Genomic DNA, 9049 nt, shown 5'->3' on the forward strand with positions numbered 1-9049 from the left:
AAGGAAAAAGAAATAGCTATAAGATACATTACTAGAATAAAAGTGGATATTTGAATACTGACTATAAATTAGACAATAGTAGTGTATCAATTTAAATTTCATGAGTGTGATAATTGTATTATGGTAATTTTGGATAATGGGGGGAGGAGATACACAATAAAGAATTTGATGTGAATTTTCATGATGTCTGAAACTTTTTCTCAATGTCAGAGAAAATATATATATGCACTTATGAATATATATGTATATACACATATGTGTATGTGTATGTATGCACATTGTGTGTATATATGTATGTCTCATATATATGTGTGTGTATATATATGTGTATATATATGTCTAGAAAGAGAGAGGGAGGAAAGAAGGAAGGAAGGAAGGAAGGAAGGAAGGAAGGAAGAAAGGAAAGAAGGGGGGAAGGAAGGAAAAAAGAAAGAAAATGTGACAAATTATTAAGAATTGATGATCCTAGGTAAAAGGTGTTATGTATATTTATTTTACATGTCTTACAAATTAACTGAAAGTTGAAATTTTTCAAAAAAATTTGAGGGCAAAATAAGTTATTTTTGGTTTACCTAATTCATACATTCAACAACAAACCTTCATTAGTTATCAAGTATTATACTTGATCATGAGACCATGACCTGAGCTTCAAGAAGGGCAAAAGGACGGAACGAGAAGTGTAACAGTGTGACTGAGAGCCCAGGTTCACATCCTACGTGAGCACTGACCAACTGAAAGGTTACTGTCAGTCATTTCATCTTTCCGGACATCAGATTGCTCATCTCTAACGTGATGGAATTGGACCCAGATGAGTTCAGAAGTCACATATAATTCAGATTCAGTGATTCTCAAAGGCAGACTGATAGGAAAGAGACAATCTTATCAAGTACATGTAAGTAATCATCAAGCCATGTTAAGATGCTGGAAAATGCTACAACCCAGGCAAAGGGCAGGACTGTTTGGTGCTTAATCAGCCAGAAAACTGTGACATTCCTGTTCTCCATTATGATTCCTCAAAGAAAAGCAAACGCCAAACTTGGAGCGTCACCAATCTCATTACATTATTGCTATACTAGCATCTGTTAGAGTACCAGGTGCTGATAGAACTTCTACAGAGAAACTAACAAATTGCTTAATGATTGATGTGTTCAACCACCCACATCTGGAAAGAAGAATACATTTTATAGGCTTAGGAAAGCAGATCAGTTATACATTTGCACAAACAAAAGATGAACTGTGCTTCTGTGGAAGGCATTGGGGATTTTTTTTTTTTAATTTCTTATAGGAAAGATTTTTTTCACATAGAATGAGCTATGTTTGACAGATTACACATATGAATCACTGGCTGAGGACTCAATTGAATAGTATGGTGATTTCTTTGTTATGTTCATTTTTTTCTGTTTATCAAGTCCATTGTTGGGAAATTTGAAAAGACTGGTTGTTTTAAGACATTCTGACATGCTGTAATTACCATAAGGAAATGTGGATATGAGATCTAGAAAAAGGGGAGATACTAATTTACTTAAAATCATCAGAAAGGTAATTCAGGGCCCTCGGACCCTCCCCCAGCCCTGGTAACCGCGGGCTGCCCCGAGGGGGCGGCTTGCTGCAGGCGGTTTGGCAGATTGGTGAGGGAACGAGGAGAAAAGCAAACGGCCGTCTCCTCCCTGCCCCATAGCGTGCTCGCTTTCCTGATGGGGCTTTCGAGAATCTCGAGGCAATCTTGCAAGCCGTATTTGAACTGGCCAAAGACAACTTGAGACCTGTTTAATGTAACAGAAAAGGTCAGAAAACATTAGGCAGTAGAAGCGTGAGAATATTGAGAAAGATGAACGTCTCAGGAAGCAGTTGTGGACGCCCTAGTTCCGCAGATGTATCTGATGACTTTACGGATCTTTGGACAAAACTAAAGGAGTATCATGATAAAGAAGTACAAGGTCTACAAGTAAAAGTAACCAAACTGAAAAAGGAATGAATTTTAGATGCACAAAGACTAGAAGAATTCTTCACCAAAAATCAACAGCTGAGAGAGCAACAGAAAGTCCTTCATGAAACCATTAAAATTTTAGAAGACCGATTAAGAGCAGGATTACGTGATAGCTGTGCGGTAACTGAAGAACATATGCGGAAGAAACAGCGAGAGTTTGAAAATATTCGACAGCAGAATCTTCAACTTATCACAGAGCTTATGAATGAAAAGAATACTCTACAGGAAGAAAATAAAAAGCTTTCTGAACAGCTGCAACAGAAAATTGAGAATGATCAACCACATCAAGCGACCGATCTTGAATCTGAGGAAGATGTTATTCCAGATTCACCAATAACAACCTTTTCATTTTCTGGCACTAACCGGCTGTGAAGGAAGGAGAACCTCCACGTCCGACGCGTAGAACAAACACATACTAAACTGAAGCGCTCTGGGTGTGCACGTGAATGGAGAAAAGTACCAAAGTCTTCACCTCATCCACAACATAAACATAATGAACGTGAAATTCTAGTGGCTGACACTTGTGATCGGAGTCAAGCTCCAGTGGCTAATACACATGGAAAAAGCAGTTATCCTCTTGATAATTTAGCTACAGTTGTTGCTGAAACACTTGGACTTAGTGTTCAAGGTGAATCTGAATCTCGAGGCCCTAGGAGCCCACTTGGTGATGAGCTCTACCACTGTCTGGAAGGAGATCACAAAAAACCTTTTGAGGAATCTAGAAGAAATTGTGAAGATAGTTTAAGATTTTCAGACTCTAATTCAAAGACTCCTCCTCAAGAAGAATTGACTACTTGGGTATCATCTCCTGTATTTGGAGCTACCTCTAATGTGAAAAATAGTTTAGGTTTGAATACAAGTTTGTCCCCTTCTCTTTTACAGACTGGGAAGAAAAACCATCTGAAAACAATGTCTTTCAGCAACACTTCTAATTCTAGATCAGAGAAACCTAGATGAAAATCGGAAGATGGTGCCCTTTTCACACATCATATTCTTGGGGCTGAAGTGAACAAGATCACTAACCAGTCATCTTCTAATAAGCAGATGCTTATAAATAAAAATACAAGTGAACCCCTAAGTGAACAGGATAGTACTGATCACATTAAAGATACTGTTACTGATAAAGATAAACATGTGGTACCCCTGAAATCACTGGGAGGCCGAACCAAAAGGAAGACAATCAAGAAAGAAAGTGAAGATGAAGTAAGCTGCCCCCAAGCCTCCTTTGATAAAGAAAATGCTTTTCCTTTTCCACTGGATAGTCTTTCTTACATGAATGGAGACTATGTGATGGATAAACCTCTGGATCTGTCTGATCAGTATTCAGCTATTCAGCGACAAGAGAAAAGCCAAGGAAGTGAGAACTCTAAAACTGGATTTAAGCAAGTGACTCTCTATGAGGTGTTTTGTTTTTTGTTTTTTTTTACATCTTTATTGGAGTATAATTGCTTTACAATGGTGTGTTAGTTTCTGCTTTATAACAAAGTGAATCAGTTATACATATACATATGTTCCCAAATCTCTTCCCTCTTGCATCTCCCTCCCTCCCACTCTCCCTATCCCACTCCTCTAGGTGGTCACAAAGCACAGAACTGATCTCCCTGTGCTATGCGGTTGCTTCCCACTAGCTATCTATTTTATGTTTGCTAGTATATATATGTCCATGCCACTCTCTCACTTTGTCACATCTTACCCTTCCCCCTCCCCATATCCTCAAGTCCATTCTCTAGTAGGTCTGTGTCTTTATTCCCGTCTTGCCACTAGGTTCTTCATGACCTTTTTTTTTTTCCTTAGATTCCATATATATGTGTTAGCATACTGTATTTGTTTTTCTCTTTCTGACTTACTTCACTCTGTATGACAGACTCTAACTCCATCCACCTCACTACAAATAACTCCATTTCGTTTCTTTTTATGGCTGAGTAATATTCCATTGTATATATGTGCCGCATCTTCTTTATCCATTCATCCAATGATGGACACTTAGGTTGCTTCCATGTCCTGGCTATTGTAAATAGAGCTGCAATGAACATTGTGGTTCATGACTCTTTTTGAATTATGGTTTTCTCAGGGTATATGCCCAGTAGTGGGATTGCAGAGTCATATGGTAGTTCTATTTTTAGTTTTTTAAGGAACCTCTGTACTGTTCTCCATAGTGGCTGTATCAATTTACATTCCCACCAACAGTGCAGGAGGGTTCCCTTTTCTCCACACCCTCTCCAGCATTTATTGTTTCTAGATTTTTTGATGATGGCCATTCTGACCGGTGTGAGATGATAGCTCATTGTAGTTTTGATTTACATTTCTCTAATGATTAATGATGTTGAGCATTCTTTCATGTGTTTGTTGGCAATCTCTATGAGGTTTTGAAGCCTGTTCCAAAGGGCTCTTCCTCAAGCCATAAGGCCTTGAGTGGGAGCTGTGGATTAACCAAAGATTCCCCAGAAGAGACCAGCAGTTTACAGGAGTCCCTCCTCCCGTCCTTGAGTAAATCTCCAGATAATAAAGCACTGTTACAAATAAAGGAAGAAAATTCTATCTTTAAAATTCCTCTACATCCACGTGAAAGTTTGGAGACAGAGAATCTTTTTGATGACATGAAGGGTGCTGGTTCTCATGAGCCTATAAAAATAAAAACCAGGTCAGTCCATGGAGCATGTGAACTTGCATCAGTTCTTCAGTTAAATCCATGTAGAATTGTTAAAGCAAAGTCTCTACAGAACAACCAAGATGTATCCTTTGAAAACATCTAGTGGAGTATAGATCCAGGAGCAAATCTTTCTCAGTATAAAATGGATATTACTGTAGTAGATACAAAGGATGGCAGTCAGTCAAGATTAGCAGGAGGAGAGACAGTGGACATGGGCTGTACGTTGGTTAGTGAAACTGTGCTTTTAAAAATAAAGAATCAAGAGCAGAAGGGAGAAAAAAGTCCAAATGGAGAAAGAAAAATGAAAGATAGCTTGGAAGATATGTTTGATCGGACTACACGTGAAGAATATGAATCCTGTTTGGTGGATAGCTTCCCCTAAGTAGCAGATGAAGAGAAGGAGTTGTCAACTGCTACAAAAAAAAAACCAAACTCTCCTGGTGATAAACAAGATAAAGTCAAACAGAAAGCGTTTGTGGAGCCATATTTTAAAGATGATGAAAGAGAGACTAGCTTACAAACTTTTCCTCATATTGAGGTGGTTCGGAAGAAAGAAGAAAGAAGAAAATTGCTTGGACACACATGTAAGGAATGTGAAATTTATTATGCAGATTTTCCAGCAGAAGAGAAAAGAAGTTGGCTTCCTGCTCAAGACACCGATTTCACTACATTCCACCCAACACACCAGAGAATTTCTGGGAAGTTGGTTTTCCTTCCACTCAGACTTGGATGGAAAGAGGTTACATTAAAGAAGATCTTTTTTTTTTTTTTAAAGAGATTGGAGTTTATTTATTTATTTATTTATTTTTGGCTGTGTTGGGTCTTCGTTTCTGTGCGAGGGCTTTCTCTAGTTGCGGCAAGCGGGGGCCACTCTTCATCGTGGTGCGCGGGCCTCTCACTGTCGCGGCTTCTCTTGTTGCGGAGCACAGGCTCCAGACGCGCAGGCTCAGTAGTTGTGGCTCACGGGCCTAGTTGCTCCGCGGCATGTGGGATCGTCCCAGACCAGGGCTCGAACCCGTGTCCCCCACATTGGCAGGCAGATTCTCAACCACTGCGCCACCAGGGAAGCCCCCTAAAGAAGATCTTGATCCTTGTCCTCGTTCGAAAAGACGGCAGCCTTACAATGCAATATTTTTTCCAAAAGGCAAAGAGCAGAAGACATAAATGTTGAAGCAAAAACAGGAGAGATGACAATATTCTTTTTATTTATAGTTAAAGTTGGTATTAAACATTGATTTTTTTGATCTTCTGAAAATTGATTTATAAATCATTTTTCTATTGAAAATGTTTTTAAATGGCACTTACCCATCACACAGATGACTATTTAAAAATGGATACGTTTATGTCATATTTTCTTGCTTTTGCACCTTTAAAATAATAAGGTGCTTTCATTTTGCACTCCAAGTTAAGAGTTGTTTATTACTTTATTTGGTAATACCTAATTACAATTTTGAAAATATAAAAAAAAAAAAAAGAAAGGTAATTCAAATACTGTTATTTCCATATGAAAGGAGTCTCAATGCCCTTGGTCAAGTCCAAGCTACTTTCTTGGGAACCAAGGCTCTGCCAGTCTAGTCTTTACTTAACACTGTATATAAATAGTATACATTATACATCTTACCCAATATTATACACCTGATACTATGAGTTTGTTATACTGTTAGCATTTCCTGGACAAACCTTGTTCTCTTCTCTTTCATATGTGTGACTTTCCAGAATACCCTTATCCTCATCTTCACCTCATGTAAGGGAGTTATAATTATACCATCCCTGTGCAACTTTCCCCTAGGAGGCAGTATAGTGCAGGTTTAAGAGGACATTTAAAGTCAGAAAAATCTGAGTATGTGAGCTTTCCAGTTGTAGGAGTTTGTTACTTAATCTCACTAGGCCTCAGGTTCTTCATTAAAAAAAAAAAAATTGATGTAGCAGTAGTATTTAAGGCATAAAATTATTAAGATTAAATGGAGTAATGTGCATATAATGTTTAGCACAGAGCCTGGCCCAGAGCAAAAAAATTCTTCCCTGCTCTTTCTTCACAATTCCTCCCTTACTGCTACTTTTACTACTGTTTGTGATTCCATAATGTTTTATTTGCCCTCTTATGGCACTTACCACTTTCTGCCTGTCTTCCAGCATTCTGGGCATTCGACCCCCATCATTAGATTGTAAATTTCTTGAGAACACAAACAGTATGTGTTTCCATCTTTGTTTATCTACAGAACAACAACAACAACAAAAAACAGTGGTTTATACGACACAGGTGCTTAATAAGTATTTGTTTAAAGGGGTTGAATTACTGAATTTTTTTTAATATGAACACTTTATCTTCTCTTTTGGTATGAACGTTAAATCTACTAAACCTATTATGTTAACACTGAATATTCTAACGAGAATACTCAAGTTACAGTAAATTGACATAAGAGCAAGAGCAAATTATTTTTTGAAATTATTTAAACGTTTCTATACAACCTTGATATTGTATGTCTTAGTTCAGGTTACAACAAATTACAACTTTGTTGACTCTGTGGCCCCATAAATGGATTCATCTTATGTCCTAAGAGCTATCTTTAAATTTCCTCTGAGGGCTTCCCTGGTGGCGCAGTGGTTGAGAATCTGCCTGCCAATGCAGGGGACACAGGTTCGAGCCCTGGTCTGGGAAGATCCCACATGCCGCGGAGCAACTAGGCCCGTGAGCCACAATTACTGAGCCTGCGCGTCTGGAGCCTGTGCTCCGCGACAAGAGAGGCCGCGATAGTGAGAGGCCCGCGCACCACGATGAAAAGTGGCCCCCGCTTGCCGCAACTAGAGAAAGCCCTCGCACAGAAACGAAGACCCAACACAGACAAAAAATAAATAATAAATAAATAATAAACAAATTAAAGAAATCACTATTAAAAAAAAGTGGAAACTTTAAAAAAAAAAAAAATTTCCTCTGAGACATCCATCCTTTCATCCATTCACCGTACATTCTGTCAAAATACAGAAAAAATATTGCCTGTTGGGAAAGGCCTGCCTGCCCATCATTTGCTGATTCCTATGATTCATTTTAAGAGAGTCTGGTCAACTGGATTGATTTTGTGAAGCATCCTGTGTAATCTGTGCTGTGAAAATAAAACTCGTGTTTCTGAACTGACTCTCAGTTAAAAATGGCAATCAACAAGAAGCCCACACAAAGTCAGAGTTCAGCTTAGTCATCAAGAGATGTTTGCTCAGAGAAGATACAATCTGAATTTATTTTCCAACAGGATCACTGCTAAATATTGCAGTTTTCAGAAATAGAAACTGTTAAAATAATCAATATGATAAAGGAATTTTCTCTTTGCCTTTATTAACTGCTTTTTGGGGGGATAAAAAGTTTGTAAAATATAAATCCAGCCCCATTGCATATTTTCAATCATGAAGTATCTCCCTTTCTCTCAATGGACCCTCTGATTGTAGAATCAGCCAGGATGATCTACTCATTTTATTTTCCCTAAACACAACATTCTTTTTCTACCTCTCTGCTTTGCTCAACTGAATATCCCCATCTAATCATTTTCTTTATTCCAGGCTCTTCTTCCTACCAGTATTTGTTCTTTAAGACCTAGCTATGGTCCAAGTGGTCACTCATTATTCCCAGGTTCTATGTCACTTCTCTGCACATTTTGTGTCTCATAGGTGACTCGGTACTAATATTCATTTGTTCATATAAATATTTCTGCTGTAAGTGTAAGTGTGTTTAAATCAGTAATGGGTTTTCTTCACAGCTCCTAGTTGAAGACTATGAGCAGGGTCAGTGGGAAATATATTTCTAGTGCAAGTATGTAAAGAGAGGAGGGAGGACAGAGTGTGTGACCGTAGGGCTAGAAGGGTGCTCTGTGGTTCTGGTCTAACTTAGACTAGAATTACAGATTTTGGTAATAGACTTATAGAAATACAACAATGTAGAAAAACTGAGCATGCTTTTGTTGAGTTTACCTTCAGTGCATGTTTCTGATGATGATTCTTCTGTTGCTTGCAGTTGTAATAGGGAAGAAACTTTGTATTCTATTACAAGTTAATCACTAAAGGGATGTTGCCTATAAGCTTAAATTATACATAATGGTCCATCTCTGGGAACCCTGCCTCCCAGGTAATAAGTGTTAAGCTAAAATACCTTTGCTTAGAGCACAGGAAACATCTTGACCAGACCCACCTGTGAATGACTGCAGGGAGGAAGAAATGAACACATCCCCTCCAGAGGCTGACCAGAACCAGGAAATGCTTGACTTTATTTCCTTTCGTTTTAGTATAAAAGAAGCCTGAATTCTGACTCAGGCAAGATGGTTCTTTGGGACGCGAGTCCACCATGTTCTCCATCTGTTGACTTTCTGAATAAAGTAGATATTCCTTGTCCCAACAACTCATGTCTCAATTTATTTGCCTGTCGTGGG

General features: G+C 38.4%; 1 pseudogene; it reads left to right on the forward strand.

Annotated features, from left to right (window-relative positions):
* The first annotated feature begins 1828 nt into the window (after positions 1–1828).
* LOC133102342 (DNA endonuclease RBBP8-like) lies at positions 1829–5801 on the forward strand (annotated as a pseudogene).
* Positions 5802–9049: the final 3248 nt, after the last annotated feature.

This window comes from Eubalaena glacialis, chromosome 12, assembly GCF_028564815.1.
Source record: "Eubalaena glacialis isolate mEubGla1 chromosome 12, mEubGla1.1.hap2.+ XY, whole genome shotgun sequence".
NCBI classification, from domain to species: Eukaryota; Metazoa; Chordata; class Mammalia; order Artiodactyla; family Balaenidae; genus Eubalaena; species Eubalaena glacialis.